General features: G+C 42.4%; 2 non-coding genes across 2 annotated transcripts; one reads left to right on the forward strand and one right to left on the reverse strand.

Moving 5' to 3' along the window:
• Positions 1–2,399: 2,399 nt before the first annotated feature.
• LOC138244163 (5S ribosomal RNA) lies at positions 2,400–2,518 on the reverse strand. Its single transcript, XR_011192777.1, has one exon. It is a non-coding gene; the product is annotated as a 5S ribosomal RNA (ribosomal RNA).
• Positions 2,519–13,320: 10,802 nt separating this feature from the next.
• On the forward strand, positions 13,321–13,392 carry trnaa-ugc (transfer RNA alanine (anticodon UGC)). Its single transcript has one exon. It is a non-coding gene; the product is annotated as a tRNA-Ala (tRNA).
• The last annotated feature ends 10,629 nt before the right edge of the window (positions 13,393–24,021 follow it).

Genomic DNA, 24,021 nt, shown 5'->3' on the forward strand with positions numbered 1-24,021 from the left:
TTACTACAGTCGGGCTCTGACTAGGCCTGAGCGGAACTACTGCGTGACCCGTCGCGAGCTGCTGGCGGTGATGGCGGCGGTCCACCATTTCAGGCCGTACCTGTTCGGGACCCGGTTCCGGTTGAGGACCGACCATGCGTCCCTCACCTGGCTGCTCCACTTTAAGGAGCCAGAGGGACAGATGGCGCGATGGATAGAGATCCTGCAGGAGTACGACTTCACTGTCGTGCACCGTGCGGGGTCTCGCCATCTCAATGCCGACGCTCTCTCGCGGCGCCCCTGCGAGGCCGCGGACTGCCATCACTGCGCCCGGCGGGAGCAGCGTGAGGAGGCTGTCCGCACCGTGGCGGGGGTGAGCGCCGCGGCCACGGCCCGGGAGGGGCCGCTGGGGGTGGGCCTGCCAGACCTGGCGCAGCGTCAGGCAGCTGATCCTGACGTGGGCCCGGTGCTCCGCTGGAGGGCAGCAGGAGTGCGGCCTACACGAGAGGAGCTCGCCCCGCACCCGAAGTCCGTCAAGGCCCTCTGCGCCCTGTGGGAGGCCTTGGAGGTAAGGGACGGGGTGCTGCGCCGGGGGTGGCGGGTACCCTCCAGTGGCGAGGTACGGTGGCAGCTGGTGGTGCCTCGGTCGCTCCGCGGGGCGGTGCTCCGAGCGGTGCACGGCCAACCGGGTGTGGGGCACTTCGGCGGTAAAAAAACCCTGCAGCGTCTCCGAGGCCATTTTTATTGGGGTCTTTGCCACCGGGACGTGGAGCGGTACTGCCGAACGTGTGCGGTGTGCGTGGCGCAGAAGGGTCCCCCCGAGCGCTCTCGGGCCCCCCTCCAACAACACCAGGTGGGGGCTCCTATGGAGCGGGTGGGAGTGGACGTTTTGGGCCCGTTTCCGCGCACCGAGGCCGGGAACCGCTACGTCTTGGTGGCTATGGATTACTTTACGAAGTGGCCGGAGGCCTACGCCCTCCCGGACCAGAGTGCCCCCACGGTGGCCGATGCACTGCTGGAGGGGATGTTTGCCAGGCTGGGGGTGCCGGAGGAGTTACACAGTGACCAGGGGCGTAACTTCGAGTCCCAGGTCTTCGCCAGAGTGTGCCAGCGCCTGGGGATTACTAAGACGCGGACCACCCCGCTGCATCCCCAGAGCGACGGGTTGGTAGAGCGGTTTAATCGGACGCTCGCCACCCAGCTGGCCACCCTGGTGTCCCGGCACCAACGGGACTGGGACCGCCACCTCCCCCTTGCGCTCTGGGCGTATCGGACCGCGGTCCAGGAATCCACCGGGTGCACCCCGGCCTCGCTCATGCTGGGCCGGGAAATGCGAACACCGGTGGACCTGGTCTTCGGCCCGCCGCCCGGAGACGGGTCGGCACCGCCGGCTGGACCGGACTACGAGTGGGACCTGCGGCAGCGGATGCAGCGGGTGCACAGCTTTGCACGGACCCACCTGACACAGGCGGGGGTCCGGCAGAAGCGGTACTACGACCTGCGCTGCAGGGGGCCTGCCTTCCAGCCCGGGGACTCGGTTTGGGTGTACAACCCGCGGCGCCGCAAAGGCCTCAGTCCTAAGCTGGCGCCGTCGTGGGAGGGGCCCGCTGAGGTACTCGGGGTGGTGGGCGAGGTCTGCTACCGTGTCCGGTTGCGAACACGGGGGAGAGTGGTGGTCCTGCACCGAGACCGCCTGGCCCCCTACCGGGCCCGGGAGGAGGAGCCGTGTGGGGAGGCTCCAGAGGAGCAGCCGGGGCCGGAGCCGGCCGATAGTGGGGCGTCCGTGGATCGCCAGCCGTCACCGCGGCGCAGCGGCCGCTCACGCAGGGTTCCGCAGCAGTTGGCCGAATACGAGTACAGCCTGAGGGGGGTGTTCGACGTCGGCGAGACGCCAGACGCTTCAGGTGGGGGCAGTGTAACGCCCTCGCCTGGTGGTAAGGAGGAAGCGCCCCTAGGCGCTCGTAGTACCGCTGGGCATGCTGGGAGTGGTAGCCGGGAAGAGTCTGAGGGTCAGCACGATGACCAGCGGCTGACCCTACCTGTGTAAATAATGTCCTAGTAATTCTAGTGCCCTGTGTAGTCCTGTAAAAGTAGAGTGTGTTGTTAGGTAATTACCACCCTAAATGTGTGTACGTGTTCGTCAGTCTCCTCATGTTTGTGTAGATCCCGTGTTTGGTTTTGGTGTGGTTGTAAAATAAAGCCAGTGCTTGGTTAATCGCGTCTCCACTGTTCTTTAGTTCTGAGAAAGAACCTGCAATACGCTACAAACTGTTCCTGATCAGAATAAAAAACGCTCACGCTAATACACAAGCACCCGTGTCTCGCCAAAGCTGACAAATAAACAGACGGACAAGCCGCACTGCACGTGTGAACAGGGGAATGAGCGAGCGAGCGGGGATAGGGCGCCTCCTGCGCTTAAAAGCTTACAGCACCTGGTATTCCCAGGCGGTCTCCCATCCAAGTACTAACCAGGCCCATCCCTGTTTAGCTTCCGAGATCAGACGAGATCAGGCGTGCTCAAGGGGGTGTGGCCGTAAGCGAGAGCAAGGTTCGCTGGCACCCTTCTTATTGAGAGGACAGCTCCGTCACCTCTTTTACGACGCTGCTTTTTTTCCCTTGCGTTTTTCTCTTCTTCCCACGTTCTCTCTCTTCACTGCCTTCGTCCCCGCTCTATTTCACTTCAGCCTTTCACTCTTGCTTCCTTCCAATGAGGACGGAGCTGCGGGAGAAAGGGCGCTATAGAGGATCGCTGTGGAGAGCTGCTGCTGTGCTTTGACATCTGAGCTCTGTGGAAAACGATCTCAATACAATTCTGAAAAACGCGACTCCCCGAACGCCAGCCGAACAAGTCTTTAAGTGGAAATCTAATAAGTAAATTGATTCTTAAAATGTAGAGAGCTTTGCAAAGAAATATATTGGGGCTTTTAGATAATATATTTCAAGGATGTAATTGCTGTGCTACAGTACGTGCAAAATTTTAGAAAACAGTGCGTCAACAACGTACACTGTTTAGGTTACGTTAGAAGACAATGTACCAAAACAATATATGCTGTCTGGGTCGTTAGAATTAGCTGAAAGTAACTGATAAGCTTTGAATAACATATCTAGTGCTTCTTCTTTCGCTTTTTGATGTAATCTGTTTTCTCTTAGGGAAAGTGGAAGTTTTAGAATGGAGAAAGCGCTGAGCTTTTTTACAGCGCAACGTCTTATGAAAACCCTGTACTGCTTGTAACAAATTGAGTCTCTGGTTGCTCCCAATATTGAAATAAAGACCTTACTCAGGTGAGAACTCTCTCTTGTGGCTTCCTTGATAGTTATATTTCCATGACACCGGTTTTAATGTCTGTAGATTGTATCTTATTTTTATTTTTTGTTTTGTTTCATGTTCATATTATGTGTTTTCACCCAGTTGACTCCAGTTAATAACAGTTCACCCAGTTAATAGCCACTTTTTATGCGCGAAAAACGGGTGATCTTTCTATCTCGTGATCAGCTTAGTATCTTTCTGTAAGTTTTTTTCTTCTTAATTAAACGTTTAAAATACATGAATTTCATAAAGACAACACACGTTTCGAACAGAAAAAAATCATATTCTGTTCTCTTCCTGGTATGTATAACAGATCAGCAGGTCTTATTTTCCCAATTGCTTTTTTCCACTGTATTTATCATAATGGCTAGCCAATGTCCTCTCTTAGCTAGGTAATGTTACTTGTGGATGTGCTTCTGCGTTGCGTAGAAGCACATGTATCCATAGAAAGTGTATTATACTACTATTTGAGCTACAGTACATAAAAATAATTATATCGTTATTAATTTCTTTAGGTACGTGATTCCATATTATATTCCCTATTAATCAAATTCTAAAAGTATGCTTTTGTTTACTCCGATAACGAGCACATTCACAGAAAATGTGAATATCTTATGACTTTTCACAAAGTATATAAAGTTAAGATGGTCAGAAGGAGCATGTAAAAACGTTTCCGAAACGTGGTAAAATCTTACTACATGTAAGACTTTGATGCTTAAAATGTTTAGGAAGAAAGTGGAATACTGGTGTGTATTTTTTCTTTAAACTACCAATACCAGCCATATACAGTTTACACTATATGTTTATGTTCCTAAATTAATATAGTTTATGGTGGTGTATCGTGGTTGTAGAGGTTTGATGGGTTTACTGAGACAATTATTAATTGTAGCAGTAATCACGAGGTTGTTCGTTGTGGCTTTTAGAAAATCAATCGTCAGAACAACTAACAACGCACACACACGGGTTCAATACACGAGATACATTTATTAACATAAATTGTGCACCAAACATATACTAGTCTGCCTGGATATGAGCGGCAGACCTTACTGTGAGGGTTATCAATATACAAGGTATATAATCTCGAAGAGATGCAAACACAAAGATACACAGCAGAGAATATATGTCAATATATATCGTTCGGTTACCAAATCGCTAATCAGTGTTATTACCCACTGTTACTCTAAACTCGGAAGTAAATACATTACTCATGAATTAAATTGATAACAACTTTTTTTGAGGTACAACTGAATTCTCGAGACAGAATGTAGAACATGGGGTTTACTTATCCACTGTGTATGGATTTGGAATCTCCCGGCACGAACACCAAACCAGCTGACAAGCTCTGTTGCAGCCTCTGTTCCAGCAGTTGTCCAATGGGCGTTGTCCCGGCGTCCTCTGGCTACCAGTCTGAATCCATCAAGAAGACAGGAATTCTAATATTGCCGTCTTGTGTACAAAATATTTGTTCAGCTCTAACGTCTGTGTGCGTTGACAAGGCATCTCAAAAGGAGGTATTAAATAAGAAAATGATCCTTTCTGTTACCATTCCTGTGGTTGGAGCGTTGTTTCACCCTTTTACGTTCTACAATATTTACAGACAAGGTTTTATCACTGGAGTTGTACAGAACAAGTGTGCATCAGTCCATGAAAATCATCAGTACTGCTGTTTTTCTATGCATAGTTTAATCAAGAGCACTTAAAAGATGCAAAAGATGGATTGTGGTCTGTGAGCACCTGCACATCTTCGGAAGTTCTCTATGTCGGGGGTGTAGCTTAGTGGTAGAGTGCTTGTCTTACATGTATGAGGTCCCAGGTTCAATCCCTAGCATCTTCAAGTGCTTTATGTTACTGTGCTCACATCGCAGTCTTCTGTCAAGTGAGAACTCTTTGCTCGTGTTCATAGAGAGCCAGGTTTACACAATTAAACTCGAAGTGCTACAGTGTTCTCTGCAGTTTTAGATGTTCCTCCAAAGCATTTAGTTCTGTTAACTACCAAAGAATGTGAACTAATTTAAAGTCACATTCAGGAAATCCAGAGAACGTCTTCACACTTGTCGTGGCTGTTGCAGAAAAACCTCACCTGGGATTTCCTGAGAGATCATTCACCGAGCGAGTCCTCCCTCTGGATTCCGCACTGAGCTGAAAGCTGCGCGAATTCCTCACTGCGTGTCCTGTACTGTGTAGCACAGTGAGAAGAATGCCTTGAGTTCTTTTCCGTATGTGAAGGAAAATGCAAAAGAGCATGAAAAGTATTGATGGAATAAAATATCCATGGTACAACTCGAGAAAGAACTGACGGACAAAACAATGCCATTTGATGATTACAAGAGAAACACAACCGTCCGAATATGGGCTTGGATCCTGAACGCTTGTGTTAAAAGACAAAGCAAAGGATATAACCTGTAAATGTCTTCATGTCTTACAGTTTATGAAATAACACAATTTCTTACTTTCTTGATAATTTCTTACTATTGATAGATGCTTTTTTTAATTTTAACAGAATCACAATTACAGAAATTTGGGGTTAAACTGTTATTCACATATTCTAACGAAGAGAAACGTTAGTGTCTTCCGGTGTGTGAGCCCATTTCTCAAATAAGAAAAAAATAAGTTATATAAATTGAATTATTCTATTTTGTAGGCTTGCATAGTCTTATTCATATTTCAGTTAAACCTTTTCTTCTGTAGTAATTTCATTTGATATTGTATTAGTCCTGATTTACAATTTTTGGACATGGTTCATCTTAAATCATTTGTATTTAGTTTCAGTTTTGGAAAATCGTGCCCAGAAGCTACTAAAACTGGTAATGTTTGCATAATGTGTAATGCAATAGTAGCATTTTGGGTGGGAAAACAAAAGGTATTTCTTGGTATTAATCCTAACACTTCATAAGCGGTGTTCGAGGATTTCTCGCTTCAGATAAAGCTGTCACTACATCATAGATTTTTACTCAATCAATATCAGCAGTGTTATCGCTACCGAACGCTAAATATAGATCCTGGCAATACTAAGGAAGCAATCAATTTATACATTTTGATCATTGATATTGAGGAATAATATTATACAAATTGTGGTTTTCTGTTAATTGCCAATTTTATTGTAATTACATCTTCGTTTACAGATGTCTTGCATGTATCACAAGGTATAATAGTCGCCGTGTGTCCTCAGCTAAAATGTTTTAAAAAGTACAACAAAAGTACAATATGCTTAACAACATTTATGGTTATATCTATATTAAAATGAAGGTAAATATACCAAGATATTAAAAAAACAATTGTACAGTCCTAATCTCATAATGCTTGTGAAGTTTTCCAATAAATCTGAACTGTAATTTTGAAATATTATTGCTGAGAATGGAAAGAGAATACAAAGATCAAAATCAACGAGTGAAAATACGAAAGTAGTTCATTAAACTGAGTTTCTTCCCTGAAATGATTTGATTTGCTTGCAAAGTACTGAGCAGCTTTGAAAGGATCGCGGGAATCAAATATACAGATGGGTTCAGAGTGTGCTTTCCAACTTTTGTTTAACATTTGTCTTTGATAGGGCAGAGTCGTCTTCACAATCTGGGTTACATAAACAGGAGTGACATCAGTACAAAACAGCTTTCCTTCTTGGGGAACAACAGTTGTGTTCCATATTTCTAACTATTTTGGTTTCTGTGGTTATAGCTGTGACCTTGTGGCGCAAATGTAGCATGCCTGACTCCACATCAGAAGGCTGTGTGTTCAAATTATGTTTTTAGTTTTGAAATGCTTTTAGTTTTTCAGGTTCTGCTCGTCCTGAACACGGAATTCACACCATGTAGTTGAGTTCTATCTGTACACCACATAGATAATCTAAACAAAATAGAGCCCTACTGGACATACAGTTAGGATCTCCCACAGCGAATACCCTTGAACACAAGAGAGAAGGCACAGTTCACATCTGCGAAACATCACATCTGTCTTTAGAGACAGCTACATCAGAGAATGGAATCCCGGAAGTTTCAAATAACTTCTTTTAATACAGGTTCAAGCAAACCTGAAAGTTAGGGAGTTTCTGGACACTTTTGTTTTATTAAAAAGTGTCTGAAGCCTGAAAATGTAATTTGAAAAAAAAACGCTATTGGACATTAGCAGGTACTTTTTGTAACGATTTGCTATTTCATGCTGGAAAACAGAGGAAACAGACCCAATGTTTGCTTTCAGGTGCGGTTCATTACATAATAGACATCTATTACTGAGGAGCTTGAATAAAATTTACACAAGCAAGGTAGAAGTCGAACCTACAATCTTATGATCTAAAATCAGATGTGTTATTTATTAAACTGCTGGTATTTCACATAACCTGAATTCCCCCATAGTGTGCTCAGCGTCGCTATTAGTAATATAACGCCCTGTCTAAAATTTCAAAGTGAGAAACATGTGTTTTCTGATTTTTTATGAGTTTTAAAATATAATCTCTTTAAATCAGACAAAGGGTTTATGTTTCGCACTGAAATTCCAATTGATTGAGAATTCAAAGAAAGACTGTTTTCTTCCACAACACCGTATATTTATCACATCCACCAGACTCTTCAACTTCTCCAGACCTTTCTGGGTGAGCATTTGCTCCTATAAATCAGGTCACGTATCATGTTAAATCACTTCTTCTCAACACAACATTTCCCGGTCCACGTTTTCTCTATGAAAAAAAGACATTTTTCCCTTGCACGATTTCTCATTTTTTATCAAAGCGGACAGAAATAAAAAAGAAGAAGAAATAGTGTTGCAAAAGAACTCTGTTGCCCTTGGGAGATGTCAAACGCATTGGACATGAAAAATGCCAGATAAAAGCCAATTCTCTTAGTTTCTCGTTGTCGGGGCTGCTACTGTATGTAAAAGAGGCCATTTGCTCTGAGAGCAGGTTCAGCGCTTTCTGAATGCAGATGTCTCAGAGCGATGTGTCCAAGTGGCTGTAAAAGGGGTTGGATGTCATGTCACCGTAGCTTAGTTGTGTCACGACCACCAGGCAGTCAAGACCAAAGCGTAAGCGAGCTAATCAGACCCAGCAGCGGGTGATTATTAACAAACGCCGCCGCACGAGTTAAACCACCTGCGCACACTCATTGCGGTGCGCACTGCTATTTAAACCATCTTCACCTGCTTCCCACTGCTCGGTATTGAGTCTACTCCTTGAGAGCTCTACCTGGCGGTTTTCCCCGTACCTCGTTTATTCTGGATTTTGGATTCCCCTTCTGCCTTTTCGACTTTGCACCTCGCCTCTCGACTCGGACTGTCTGGATTACGACTTGCCTTTCGCCTTTTGACTACGACCTTGCCTCTCGTTCTGGTTTGTTCGCCTGCCTCATCTATCACCCGTGCCTGCGTCTGCACAGGATCCGTGTATCTTCTCACCAGGGATTCCTAACAAGTTGGTTAAAGTCCCTCTTTATTAAACAAAAGAACTGCGGTTTGAATCCCAGCTGTGTATTTCTTCCTATCTTGTAGTACAGAACGTACCATTTTGGGCACTCACAAAGGGCTTGATTTCGTTAAATGCATGTGTTCATTTCCTTTCTGGAAAACTTGTTTTTGATTAAATTCACACAGCTTGCGAAACATGAAATTCAGTTCTTGGTTATCAGTGCAGAAGAAATATTACCGGCCGGCAAAAAGAACGGTAAGAGATTTTTTTTTTTGGGGGGGATTCGAGAAAATTCTCCACCAGTCAGTGTCTGTGGCCCGATCGGTTAGTGCATTTGGTTGTTATCCAAAAGGTTGGTGGTTCAAGTCCAACCAGGGATGGGTTTCTTTTGTGATGTAAACATTGTTTTCGCATAGGTCGATTGGATTTTTGAGCTAAACCATAGCTATTTTAATATTTGTAGAAAATGCGACTGTTCAACACGTGTCAAAAATGTCCAATAATGCCCAACATCGCAACTCCCCAGAAAACCATATTCACCCAAGAAAAATGATCGTTGAATCGTCATTTATACTCCCGTCACATCCTCTACTGAAATATTTTAAAAATACAATGCAGATTTGTTTGAGAACTTGACAAGCATTGTTTTGTTAGCACTGTGCAGTTGGATTTTAATATTTTGACATATTTACCTTAATTTTAAACTGTAAACACTGTACAATCTATTGTAATTGTGTTGTAATATTAAAATGTTAGCTGAGGATGCAAAGGGGTGAAAGGGAAAGGCCAGAGGGTACAGTAACAACAAGGTTAGGATTGGTGGAGGTGTTGATGGTTTTTCTCTGTAGAGGATGATTGAGTTTTTTATCCTTCTCTGAAGTGAGAAACTGGAAGAGTTGGGAGTTGAGAGATCTGATGAGGTTAGTTATAAAAGGAAGTTGATGTGGAGCTGTTAGCTGTAAGAATTCCTTAATGTCTTTGTTGTCATCAAAGAAAAACTGCAGTCAGCAAAGCTAAAAAGAAATGTATCTTTGCATACTGCCCTGTCTTTCTAACACCTGAAGAAGGCTCCACGGCCAACACGTTGTTTCCTTTCTTCTCTTTTCAGCATGGAATAACCTTTTACTTGTTCCTTTGCAGCCTACGCATGCTGACGCAGCTACTCACCTGATATTTAACATTCCTATAATCACAAATATGAATGTCCACTGTGGGTATTTTTTCCATGGTTATTTATTCTGTCATTGAAGCATATTTTATGTCATATCGAAGTGTCATAATCACTGAAATTTTTTTATTTAGAAAGTAAGAAAATGATAAATCACTATGAATTGCATTTAGCCTGTACTGATCTAGATTTTCTATATACTTTAACATGCCATGTTCAGAATGTCACAACTGAAATGCAACAGTGAAGTGTTGTAATGTACATAGTGTCGGAACATTGAGATGTTTTGGTAATGAGGAAGGAGGGACATGCCATGTTCACAGGGTCATATTTAAAAAAAAATGGCACAGTAAAATTTCCTAAAGTTCAGAATTTTGATAGTCTGTTCAATTGTCTCTCACACCTCAATGTCAGACTTTTTAGATATTTTTATAACCAGGGGGTAGGTTTATAGCAAGAAGCAGAAAGTGCCATCACCTGTTGCTCATCCTTGGTTAACCATATATTCTCATATGCCATGTTCTAAATGTCCCATTTATATTAGAATTTCTTGTAAAATGCAAGATTTTAAGACTTTTTATGATCAGAAGGTAAGGTCGTGGTAAATATGCAGAAAGTGCCTGTGAACTTATGTTTTGCCTTTGTCTTATTTACTTATTGTGTTTGTGTTATTGTGAGTTTTGAAAATTGGTTTACAATTTTCTGAAATGTGTTTCACACAAAAATTCTATTTGGATATTCACTACTTACATATTCCCCTTTGCTGAGGATAAATACAGTAATCCATCCCGATTAGTACTTTTAAAAATTACTGTAAAGAGCCATCTACAGGTGAAAGGCGGCATAACATCACAGCAGCAGCATTTAAGGCAGAAGAAGCTGGCGAATAAGAAGCCAGATTCAGCTTCGTTAATGCAATACCATTGGGTGAGGTGGAAAAATATTTCTTGCTCTGAATCCTAACATTTGTATAGGAGGTGTTCTAGTACTTCTTGCCTCAGGTAAAACTACCAATACACTTATTTCTACTCCATCAATAGCAGCAGTGTTATCGGTACTGAGTCCTAAATGTACTGTATATCTATATCTATGCTCTCGCAGTCTCCTTCCTCACCGCTCCTGCTCGCTTGACACTCAGTCTCTATGCCTGGGCTCGTTGAATCTCTGTCCAAGTCTTTTGGATCTTAATGACTATATGACCAAAAAATAATTTCAGGTTTACAAATTTGACACCTACTCAATTCAGAGTGCACATGTTTCTTGTTACAGAGGGGAAAAAATGCACATGAAATTTCTCATGCTCACCTATAAGGCTCTGCATGGCTTGGCACCTCGTTACCTGTCTGAACTATTATCGCCCTACTCCCCACCTCGCAACCTTCTCTCTTCTAATTCTGCTCTCCTAACTGTTCCCCAAGCCCATCTACATTCTGTGGGTGACAGGGCCTTCTCCTGTTATGCCCCAAGCCCTGGAACTCTCTCCCCAAGGATATTAGAGAGTCACCTTCTCTAAACTACTTCAAATCCAGACTCAAAACCCTCTTCTTTAGAAAAGCCTTTACTGAACTGGTTCCATTCTTCACCCCTCTGCTTTTCTTAGTACCACCATCCACGGTCTCCTCTATATATTGTAATTGTGTTTTATCTTGTGTATTTTTATTTATTGTTGTTGTCATTCTGTAAAGAGCTTTGAGAAGCCACCTTTTAAGGCTCTATCCGCATGTACCCCATGTATTAAGAAGACCCCCATATTAAAAAAAATCATAAAAAAGAAAGAACACTTTCACAACCCAACACAAGGTTGTATAAGGTGAGGGGGGCTGTCTGGTGTGTAAAACACTTGGTTGTAGCATTGTGAATGTTGTGCTTCAAATGCTATTGAGTCATGAAGAGGACCTCCCTATCCCAGTGTATTGCATGTCTAAATGGTGCCGTATTGGAAAAAATCATAAAAAAACTGAAGGAGGTTTCACAACCCAAAGCAAGGCTGGGAAAGGTCAGAGGACCTGCTTAGTGTGTAAAACACTTACTTGCAGCATTGTGGGTGCTGTGGTTTAAATGCTATTGGCTTGTGAACAGCATCCCCCTATCCTAGTGCACAGTGCCACATTCAATAAAACCATGAGAAAAAGAGATTCACAACCCAAAGCTCTCCCAGTCTTCTGTGTAAACAATCATGGACATCATGATTTGAACATCATGGGTGCTGTTTTTAAAAAGCTGTTGAGTTAAGAATAGGAATTTTCATGCAGAATGAAAACAGGAAATAAAGGGTTTCAGAAATAAAACAAAGCTTTATTCCCGTGCTGACAGTCTGGGTAATTGGAAACTGCTGATCTGCTTCCTATGGTCATATATGGGTTTTTCGCATGAAACTCTATTGAGCAGTATTTCTGCGTTGTGAACGTATGTATGTATACAGCGGTCCCCCAGTGTTCCAGATGGTGTGTAATTGCGCATCAATCAAAACCCCGACTGTCAGAAAAGGATAATTAGCTCACTGATATGTTTATGGAGGGGTTGTGAAAATTTTCAAAGTCGTGGTCTTTAAAATGCATTTGGTTTGAAGGCGTTCTGTGTTATATGATATGTGATATGGCACAAGAATATTCGTGTGTGGAATAAAAAGACAAACTGAAGGCTGTGAGAACATTCACAATGTACTTTATACACAAAACAATTGTATATACAAAGCAATTGTTTCATAAAAACGCTACAGGCATGCCAAAATCGTTTTCGAACTTCAAGCTAACTTTACCCCGGTCAAAGTGATGAAGACACAGACATTTAATGAAAACGAATTTGATTCACTTAAGGCTCTGCTCTTTTGTTGTGATGTCATTTTAATTAATGTTAGCTGTGATTAGGTGTCGTTTTTGTCTCTTTTAACTTAAGAGTTAAAGAGTTTAAGAGTCTGCTCCTTTCTTCCTGGTATAGAAACAACATGTTCCATGTTTACAACCACCACTATAAATTATTTGTTCAGCTCTAACACCTGTCTGCGTTGACAAGGCATCTCAAAATGACATATTAAATTAGAACACGATCCTTCTGGTTACCATTCCTGTGGTTGGAGCGTTGTTTCACCCTTTTTCGTTCTTCAACAATATTTACAGACAGGGCTTTATCACTGGAGTTGTACAGAAGTGTGCATCGGTCCATGAAAATCATCAGTACTGCTGTTGTTCTATGCATAGTTTAACCGAGAGCACTTAAAAGATGCAAAAAGCTTTCAAAGAAAACAGAATTAAAAGACAGCAGAGTAAGGAGGTAAAAAAGCACTTCCCCGTCGAGGAATTAACCACTGTCGCCCGTGTGACTGGATATAAAAATAACTGATTCGTTTTTGCCCAGTCTCTGGAAGCTTCAATGCGATTATTTTTCCTTCCTTATTTCTTCATTCCCATGAATTTACTCTGTAGTAGAGGAAACACGAAAGTGGGAAATTGCAGGCATTCTCCCTGAGCACACACCAGTGGGGATGTAGCTCAGTGGTAGAGCGCATGCTTTGCATGTATGAGGTCCCGGGTTCAATCCCTGGCATCTCCATGTGCTTTACATTATTGTGCTCACATCGCAATCTTCTGTTGAGTGAGAACTCTTTGTCGGTGTTCATAGAGAGCCAGGTTTACACAATTAAGTTCAGTCACACACAAAGTGCTACAGTGTTGCTCTGCTGTTTTAAATGTACCTCCAAAGCATTTAGTTCTGTTAACTACCAAATGATTTGAACTAATTTAACGTCATATTCAGGAAATCCAGAGAACGTCTCCACACTTGTCGTGGCTGTTGAAGAAATCACCTGTTAAATCTCACCCGGGATTTCTTGAGAAATCATTCAGCGAGTGAGTCCTCCCTCTGGACTCCGCACTAAACTGAAAGCTGCGCGAATTCCTCACTGCGTGTCCTGTACTGTTACAGGTGCTGTCGTGTAGATGTGGAGCACAGCCATAAGGACACTTTGAACTTTTTCCATATGTGAAGGAAAAGGCAAAAGAGCATGAATAGTATTAATCGTTTAAAATATCCATGGTACAACTCGAGAAAGTACTGAAGGACTAAACAACAACTTTTGATGATTACAAGAGATTCAAGAAACACAACCATCCACACACGGGGTTGGATCCTGAACGCTTAAGTTAAGACAAAGCGAAGGATACGGACTGTAAACTCTCTTCACGTCTTACCGTTTGTGAAATAAAACAATTTCTTACTTTCTTAATAATTTCTTACTGCTGATAGACGATTTATTGCATTTTAACAAAATCACAATTACAAACATTTTGGGTTAAACTGTTATTCACACACTCTAACGAAGATAAACGTTAGTGTCTTCCGGTGTGTGAGCCCATTTCTAATAAGAATAAAAAATAAGTTATATAAATTGAATTGTTCTACTTTTTATACTTACATAGTCTTATTAATATTTCAGTTAAATATTTTCTTCTGTAGTAATACAAGTCTCGATTTACAATTTTTGGACATTGTGCATCTTAAATAATTTTATTAGTTTCGGTTTTGGAAAATCGCGCCTAGAAGCTACCAAAACTGGTAATGTTCACAAGATGTGTAATGCAATAGCAGCCTTCTGGGTGGAAAACAAAAAGTATTTCTTGGTATGAATCCTAGCTCATTTATAGGCGGCATTCTAGGACTTCTCGCTTCAGAAATCCTGTCAACGCATCGTACGTTTCTACTCCACTCGTACGTTTCTACTCCATCAATATCAGCAGTGTTATCACTACCAAACGCTAAGAATAGATCCTGGCAATCCTTCGTGAGATCTTCGTTGGAAAATTGTTTATTTTATTTAAAACAAATATTTTTAATACCATCCAAAAAGTCAAAAGTTTCAATTGCATGCAACTGATGAGATCTCTTTTCGATGAAAGTTATAAGTACATCCAAAACACGTTTCTTGTGGATCCAGAAGAGGATCATTATGAGGCTCAAAACATGCCTGTCTCTTCTTTTTTTGAGGACGAATTGATTATTGAGGTGTAATCATTGGTTCAAAACCCAAATCATCTGGTATCGCTGTTGTTTCTTTGATAGTTTCTTCAAATCCTTCAATTGATCTTCCATATCGAGGGATAATATCATACAAGTTGTGGTTTTCTTTTAATCACCAATTTTATTAAAATGTCACCTTCTTTTACAGATGTCTTGCATGTTTCACAAGATATAACAGTCCTTGCATCTTCAGGTAAAATGTTTTAAAAAGTACAACAAAAGTACAATATACTGAACAGCATTTATGCTTACATGTATATTAAAATGAAGGTACATATACCAAGATATTAAAATACAATTGTACAGATTTGTGAAGTTTTCCACCAAATCTGCAGTGTAATTTTGAAGTATTATAGCTGAGAATGCAAGGTGAGTATGAAGATCAAATTCAATGAGTGAAAATGATTTTCTTGGAAGTTGCCGATGTTGGTCATTATTGATCATTCCAGGTGATATTGACTTAGGTACTCAAATGTTTACTTGTTGTAGCTTGAAATGTGCAAAACACTCACATTTCTTTCAAATATGAAGATGTTTTACTGTATCTAGTGCTCTGTACTGGTCAATCTGGGTGCTATAAAATACCTATGGTTTGAGGTGCAGTATAAAGTGAATATTGGGGTGTCTCTAGTGCTGTGGGATGCTGCGTTTTAAATTGAGCAGCTCCTGAAGGCAGGACAAGGAGTCTTAGATAGATAGATGCAATTTCTTCTCATTGGATCAATAAAGTATCTATCTATCTTAACCTTTTGATTTGAAGGGAATGTAAATAACAGCCAGGTTGTCTCTTTGGTTGTGTTGTATCTGGTTCTGTCGACAGTGCCTTTTGTTCCTTGTGTGGATTAAATCATACTTATGAATTGATCACAAACATTTAGGCATTCTCTCCTTCTGGGGTTGATTTTATCATTGTGAGTGGCCAAAGGTTCCTTATATATTTAATTAAAAGTCTTTAATTGTACAAAATTAAGAAATTACAAATGAATGACAAAATGGTTTTAAAAAGTTTATTTTTAAAAAGGAAACGTTAAGAAAATGTCTATACATTTCTGCACATCAGAAATCTTACATTCAGAATTCTATATCAATTAATAGTTTTATTTCAGAAACATATCATATTGTACAAGAAAAAAAGACTGAATGGAATAGGGAACTTTAAGATCTCCCTGTTTTAAAACACAAACTGCAGGTCCTGTAGACAAAGTCAATGAGGACAGTGACTCACTTGTCAGAGCTCTCAGGTGACAGACAGTGTCAGTGTGGAAGCAGTGGAGTGAAGTGGACTCAGGTCACAGACAGTCTCAGTGCTCAGAACTGTTGTAAGACTGTGTGACTCTGTTGGTGAAGCTCTTCTGTGTCTAGACCTGCTGGAGGAGGTTCTCCCAGACAGCTCTGTCAGTCTCACAGCGCCCATCCTCTCCCTGAGACTCGTCCCCAACATCATCGTAGTCAGTCCTAGCAGGGGCAGGGGCTCCTTCTTCAGAGGGCAGTGTGGGCAGGACCCTGTCCACTCCAGGGCCAGGCTGGAGGACACCTGACAGAGAGACAGACTCATGATTTGTCAAATGAGCCAGTTATTGAAATAATATTGTTACATATTAGGATTATGAAAATTGTGAATAACAAAAATGACTGAGTAGATAAATTAAAAAATAAATTAATCATAACCCCCTACTTTTAAAGATTTTGCCAAGAATATACCCAAGCATTTGGTATAGTTAAAGGCACATAAGAGATTTGTTAATTAAATATTTGTTATTAACAACACTACACACACGAAATTACACACAACATAAATATACAGCACACAATTACAAATTTGCTAACAAGGTGTTTTAGACACCTACATCCTAACCACCCAGAAAATCCTCAAACTGCTACCAAGTATTCAGCTTTTACAGAACACCTTTATGAAAGAAAGAGAAACCAAACCTTCTAAACCTAAGATATTACAACTTCAGTTAAATCTCTCTTTGTGAACCCAATTGTTACAAAATGAATGGGAGCCTATCTCCCTGTTCTAAAGATGCTCCCACTAGCCAGGAGAGGCACTCTTTAACTAAGGGATTCTCTAAATAAGAAATAAAAGTTTCTAAAAACAACAGAAAGGCAAGCTCTCTTTATGAGGGTCAAAGACTAAACTCCAGTCTGGTCTTTCCAGTTGATCTGGACAAGTAGTAGAAGCAAGAAGTAGCTCTCGCCTTCTATCATTCCTGGACAGTTGATTGACAATCATTTACCCAGAACTTTATGGTTGCTTTGATCTCTGAATCTCACACCTCAGCATCTCAGCAAACATCGCCTTGCTTTGCAGCCACTAGCCATGTACTGTAATTGGAATTGGAATTGATGACATTACCCAGGTGTACCTAGATTTTTTAAAACACTTACATAGTCACAATAGTGTAGTGAATGGGGATTTTAATTTTCTGTAACAATAAGAAATTATAGCAGTATATTTTGAGAGTACTTGTAGACTTTTAGAAACTAATCAAACATAATTATCTATAGTCTCACTCATGTATTCTAACCATACAAAATACAATTTATTGATATAATCATAATTTGCATAACAAACAATAAGCATAATAGAACATACTGTATCTGAGAAGTACTCTGCTTTGATATCAATGGCTATTAGTGGACTAACAGTTATAGTATACAGAATAGATGTAACAATATTGTACTCAAAAAGCGTTTAATAGGTTTTTTAAATTAAATTGTATCTTTTTGGAAGAATTGATGATTCAGTGTAGAATTCACTTATACTTATGAAGTATCAATGCTCTAAAACCACAGTGAGGAAGACCTAGTAATTTCTGAGCCTAGTAATTCTCTCTGCAGTCAGAGAACAGAATTCCTGGTCTTCGGGAATCTAAAGCTTTGTTCTGCCCAGACCTCATTCACTCATCATTAATCAGCTGCTGATCAATTTAAATCAATTTAAATCTGATTGGCTAGGTGTGTCAGTAGGTGGGTTTCAGTGACACTGTGATCTTTGTGATCTAAATTTGTACAATTCAGGTCACTCAGTCTTTATTGGCTGTTATTGATCCTTGTAGGACATGATAGAGTGAAGCTACCGCTACTTCAAAATGCCTGATTCCCCCCTGTCTTGGATGACAGTGCAACAGAGATGGATTACTTGAGGTTATCTTTCCCATCCCTGAACTACCTAACCCACACTGAGCCCCCTGGCTGTAGCCCCTTTTACCTGAAGTGGGGTCTTCCTCACTGCTGAACACATCACTGTACCCAGAGGTTGTCTCATCAGAGAGGAGTCTCCCTGTGAACAGAAGAGCAGGTCAGTAATGGCTCTGTCATTCTGACACAGACTGACCTGTCAGAGACCTTTTCTCTTCCAGGTAGTGTTTATTTGCAGATATGAAATTAGGTTGAGACTAATTTCTAATGACAAAGGCTACTGTGGGCTGGTACTGGGGGTACTCCTTAGTCTTTTTTATAATAACTCACCTGACACAGTGTCTGGACTCTGGGGCACAGTGATGGCATCATCATAGTACTCAGGGGCCTCTTCTTTCACAGAGGACATCAGCTTTCCTAAAGCACACAGAGCACAGCTTCACTGTCACACATCAGCACACTGAGTTATCTAGAGCGCAGGACTGCTGGAGCTCATCAGAACACACTGATTAACTGAACATCACACAGGATCTAAAACTCCAGGCTCTAAGTACAGGAGATCAGGGGGAACCTGATTTCCAGTCCTATTCACAACTGTAATAAATGTAAAACAATTCCTAGATTTTCAAATAAGATGTTGAAGGAAAACAAGGCAGAGAAAGTTTGGCTGTATTTGGACAGTGAGGGTGGTGATGTGAACCCTATGAGATACTGAAGAGGAGCCGGACACTGGCAGCAGTGACCCAGAGTGAGTGTGCAGGGCTGAGATCACAGGGAGAGAGTCAGATTCATGTAACTGGTGCAGAGTAGTACAGACTCCGTATTCAGAGGCTGAGATCCAAGAAAGAGTAGAGAGATTCAGACTCTGTGGGATTGGTGCAGAGTTTCCCCATGTGATTGGACTGAAATAACCCACCTGACAAGGCATCTGGACTCTGAGGTACAGTTACAGCATCATCATAGTACTCTGGGATCTCTTCTTTCAGAGGAGTTATCGAGTCTCCTGAACCACACAGAGAGACAGAGAATTTACACTTCAGGACTCAGACTTACTTTGACCATAGAGCTGCAAAGTAATTGGAAAGTGTGATTTTAAATGTTTTATGGTGTATAGTTAAGCCAAAACTCTAGGGTCGCTGATTTATCTGATCTGAAAGGCAGCATGCTGTTCCGCAGTCTCCTTTTCTATCAAAACCAATGGGAGCAGCACCCTGTTTACCACCCCAGTATTGACCAGGTCTAGTTTTGCTCAGCATCTATGATTTGCTGAGATAATGCTAGTGTGAGGCAACACTGAAAAACAGACTTTATAAAGTATCAAACACGTGTGGTTATATTTATATAATTCAGGATTTTCTACATAAGTTCTCTAAATGTTAGCGTGGTTTGAGGTGAGAGTGAGTACTGAACTGAAGACCTCCTCACTCCCACACTGAGCCCCCTGACTCAACCTCCCCTCACCTGGTACTGGGTCTCCCTCACTGTCCTCCACATCATCATATCCAGAGGGCAGCTCATCAGAGAGGAATCTCCCTGTGAACAGGAGGACAGATCAGTATTACCTGCAGTCAGACAGCAGCCTCACTGTCCTCTACTGGAAGAGAAGCCAGTGTGTGAGTTTGTGTTTATAAGGCAGATCCAGAATCGTGCTGTGTTGATTTTCTTCACTTAGTTTGACACCAGTTGAGAAAAAACCCTACAGGTTTAAAACTAAAAAATACCCTTTTTGTCAGAAACCAGTTGAGTGAGATTTTCTACAAGTGTAAGTCCTCAGATTTTCCTTAGAGGGTGGAGACTAATCACACCTGAAGACTGTCTCCACTCACCTCTCCTGGGGGCGCTGTAGGTTCCCTCTCTGGCAAGTTTGTACTCTATTTCCTCGTAGACGGCATCATGATTGGAGGCGAGTGCTCCCTTAGATAGGGCTGTGTGAGGAAACAGACACTCAGGGTTAACATGCAGGGAGAGGAGTACAAGATAAAAAATGTCACTCCTAAACCTATTTTGGACATTTGAGCACACAAATGTTATGATTCTGGATTTGCAAATTTCCTGATATCTCCACCTGTAATTGTTGCTAATCTTTTTCAAATAATCTTTCTTAAACTACAAATGGATTTCTCTACCCTATTAAAATTGCTCACATCCAGCACACCTTTAAATTAGACAGGTTTTACCTCAGGCAATTGTGATTTTAAAGCAGGTTTATTCCTCAAGGTAATTATGTAAATATAAGTTCCATGTGAGTGACAGAACTGACCACTAGAGGTCACTATGTGGATGGAGAGTTCCCTCCCTACCTTTCCTCAGCTTCCTGTTCTGGATCAGCTGCCCCACTAACAGAGCCAGCACCACGAAGAGCAGAGCCCCCAGCAGCAGGAGGACCAGGGGCGAGGCAGACAGGCCTCCCAGCGGCTGTGTCTGGGGTGTTGTCCTGGTTCTGCCTGAGAGAGGGGGAGACAATGGATGAACAGGGATCAGGAGAGGTGCTCTTGGGCTCATATATGCTTCGACAGATGGAATGTCCTGTTCTCCTCATGTTCCCATATGGGGCTATCATGGCTTCAGGGTGAACCCAAGATCAACGAAGAATAGTTAAGAATTCCAAATCTAAACCACCAGGACTGTCAGTAAATCAGTGATGAAAGAGAGGACACTAGCACTAGATCTACACCGGGAAACTGAAAACACTGATCTTCACAATGAGGGAGGAGAGGAGACACTACAGCAACACTGGGAATCTGAAGAGACAGAAAGACAGGAGTTATCAATGACAAGGAGGATTTATGTTCACCTGTAGCTGTTGTTGGACTGGCTGTTGTCTCTGACAAACCTGTAAAAGAGATAGGAGAGCTGTCAATATATTGCCTTTGGTTTTACAGCAGGTTATATCCACAGTGGTCTTAAAAAGAAAATCTTTACATTTGTTCCTTGAGGTCAAATCTAGGATTGCTGGATGAATGGTGTCTTGTTCGGAATTAAAGCTTAGTGTTGTTCACATACACAGGGCTACAAAACATCCCAATCTTGTGACTGATGATCTTAGTTGGATTAGTTAGATATAAAGCAGTGATAGAGTATGGGTGACATCAGTCTAACTTCTCCATTGATCTGCTACCTTGTTCATCTACAGTTCTAAGACTATCCTCACCTGTACAGGTAACCCCCGCATCCTCCTTGTGTCGACAGTCACTCTGATTCAGTCCAGAGTGACAGCAGTCCCACAGGTGAAGTTCACTGCCTGTGCAGTTCACCTCGTCCAGCCAGATGGCGCCGTTTCCTGGTCCGAATGAGGCCTCTATTGCTGCACTCACTGCATCCCCACAGCCCAGCTGTCTGCAGACCACCTGGGCATCCTGCAGGTCCCAGGAGTCGTCACAGACTGTCCCCCAGGAGCCCTCATACCGCAACTCCACCTGGCCAGAGCAGTTAGTGCCTCCAACCAGGCGCAGAGCCAGTGGGACTGAAAGTCAACAGAAAGGTTATTCAGTGTCATTAGATCTGTGACTGTAGATGAGAGCAGAGAGGTTACTGAGAGTTACTTCAGCTCAGTGACTGTAGTAGAGGTTAGTGAGGTATTGAGTGGCTCTAGAAGAGAGCTGTATGGTTACTGTTCCTCAGCTCAGGGCTGCAGTGTCTCTGACTGTTTTACACACTGAACTCACCTGGGCAGTGCTGCTGAGGCTGCTCTTCCTGAGGGGCTGGAGTGCTTCTGTCAGCTTCTTTTCTAGGACCTTCAAAGATTAATAGTCATATAAAAACATTATTATTATAAAATGAATAACAATGACATTGCTTTCATTTTTATACATGTTTGGATATACATTTATAATAATTCAATTGAAAGCTCTTATTATGTTCTGAACTTGGCAAAACACTAATCCACAGAGCTGTTCGAGATAAAGACAATCACTGCAGAGCTGTTTAAGAGGAAGGCAGCATTACTCTTCACTCTCTACCTGAGCAGGTGATATTAGCCACTTCTTGGTCTGTGCAGTCATTCTGACCCCAGGGGGAGGAGGGACACTGCCACAGGGAAGAGTCATGTTTGCGACAGGAGACAAAGTCCAGCCATTTGGGATCTGGGCTCAGCCTGGAGTTTGTCTCTCTGATGGTGCCCTTGTCTCCACAGCCCAGCTGTTTACAGATCACTGCGGCTGTGGAGTCAGTCATGCCGTTCTGACACACACTGCCCCAGGTGCCATTGTAGTAAACCTCTGCCTGTCCTGAACAGCCTGCAGACAGTCTCAGCAGAGTGTAATCTGTCAAGACAGCAGGGAAAGTTAAAGGAAACAAACCCTGACAAGACAGCCCAACGTTTCATTCTGAACTGGTAAGAAACAACTAGCAATGAAATGAAATGAACATGTAATGAAACAATGACAGCTGTACAATAACACAGTTGACATGAAGGTGACAGGCAGGACTGTGTGGTTCTGTTCATTCAGAACCTGGACAGTACATCACACAGAACTTTAAATCCCATTACATGATCAGGTTCTGACCCAAAACATCATTCTGATCAGCTTGGCTATTCAGCAGCAGCACAACTAAGAGACTGAGGCATGAAAGTAGAACTCTTGGCTCAGGATGAGCGGTGCAGCGTTATGAATGGAGAAAACGTGGCTCAGGGTGACATTTAACATTGTGTGGGTCATCAGGATCTGACCAGAAGCCATTCTTGGAACAAATCAAAATGAAACATTTGAGGCAGAAAATCATGAAAGATAATGGCCAAGACAAATACACCCAAACAGACAACAGGTCTTATTGATGTGAGAAGTTTAAAGTTTGGACCCTAGATTTTACTGGAGGACTGAGATGAATATATCCCCATTCACTAGTGGAGGGGAATTTCTCTTGAGTTTCTTTCTCTCTTTATTTATTTTTGCTGGGATGTGAATATGTGCATTCACAACTGTATCATAAATATAAATATTTATTTTAAAATTAATTCTGCATCCAGCTCAGTCTTTTCCTCAACAAGATGCATTTAAGCACTCCAGATGCAAACCATATCCACAATGTGGAATTCCAGTATGTGGATTATTTTATTTAGTTAACTTACTGAACACAAGATTCTCACATTCTCACAAGTCAAACATATTTAGGCACTCTAGATGCAAGCCATATCCACAATGTGGGATTAAAGAATCTGAATCATTGTAATTTTAATTATCTCCCCTACCTGAACACAGGATTCTCACATCCTCCTTGTGTCCACAGTCATGCCGTCCCCACCCTGCTGAGGGACACTCCCACAGAGACGACTCGTTCCCCAGACAGCCCACCTCGTCCAGCCAGATGGGTCCAGTTCCCTGGCTGAAGGAGGCCGGCACTGGGGCACTGAGGGCCGTCCCACACTGGAGCTGTCTGCACACCACCTGAGAGTCTGCCAGGTCCCAGGAGTCATCGCAGACTGTCCCCCAGGAACCATTGTGATATACCTCCAGCCTCCCAGCACAGTCACCTCCTGCACCAACCAGCCTGAGGGACAGCTGATCTAGGAGCAGAGAATTAGAGGTTAGGGGTCAGAGGTCAGTGCAGTACTAAGAGATCACCATGACCTGCTGTTACAAGTTGAAGATTATCTCGGCCCACTAGGCACAGCAGATACAGTTCAAGTACAATGTTTCTTGACTTTTGATTAATTTAATATATACTTATTGTAACAGATTGTTCATAAGCAGTATACCAGATAAGTTACTTTTCTGACCCACTGCTGGGCACAGAGACAATAGCTCCACCGGTGACAAATTGCAGTATTCAGATAGATGCGTTTGCTGTAGATCCCAAAGACCCTAGTGTGTTTGTGACACACAGAAAAAACTGCACACACACAGCTGTTGCCTCACTGACTGATCTGGGATTCCACTGAGCAACAGAGACATCAACACACACTGAGAGCCCTGGAGATACAGAACAGGGGCTAATTCATACCTGGTGTTTTGGAAAAGGGAACAGCTGAAGAAGGGAAACCTGTGAAACAAACAGAGAGAGAGAAAACAGACTGTGAACCAT

This window comes from Lepisosteus oculatus, chromosome 14 (assembly GCF_040954835.1).
Source record: "Lepisosteus oculatus isolate fLepOcu1 chromosome 14, fLepOcu1.hap2, whole genome shotgun sequence".
NCBI classification, from domain to species: Eukaryota; Metazoa; Chordata; class Actinopteri; order Semionotiformes; family Lepisosteidae; genus Lepisosteus; species Lepisosteus oculatus.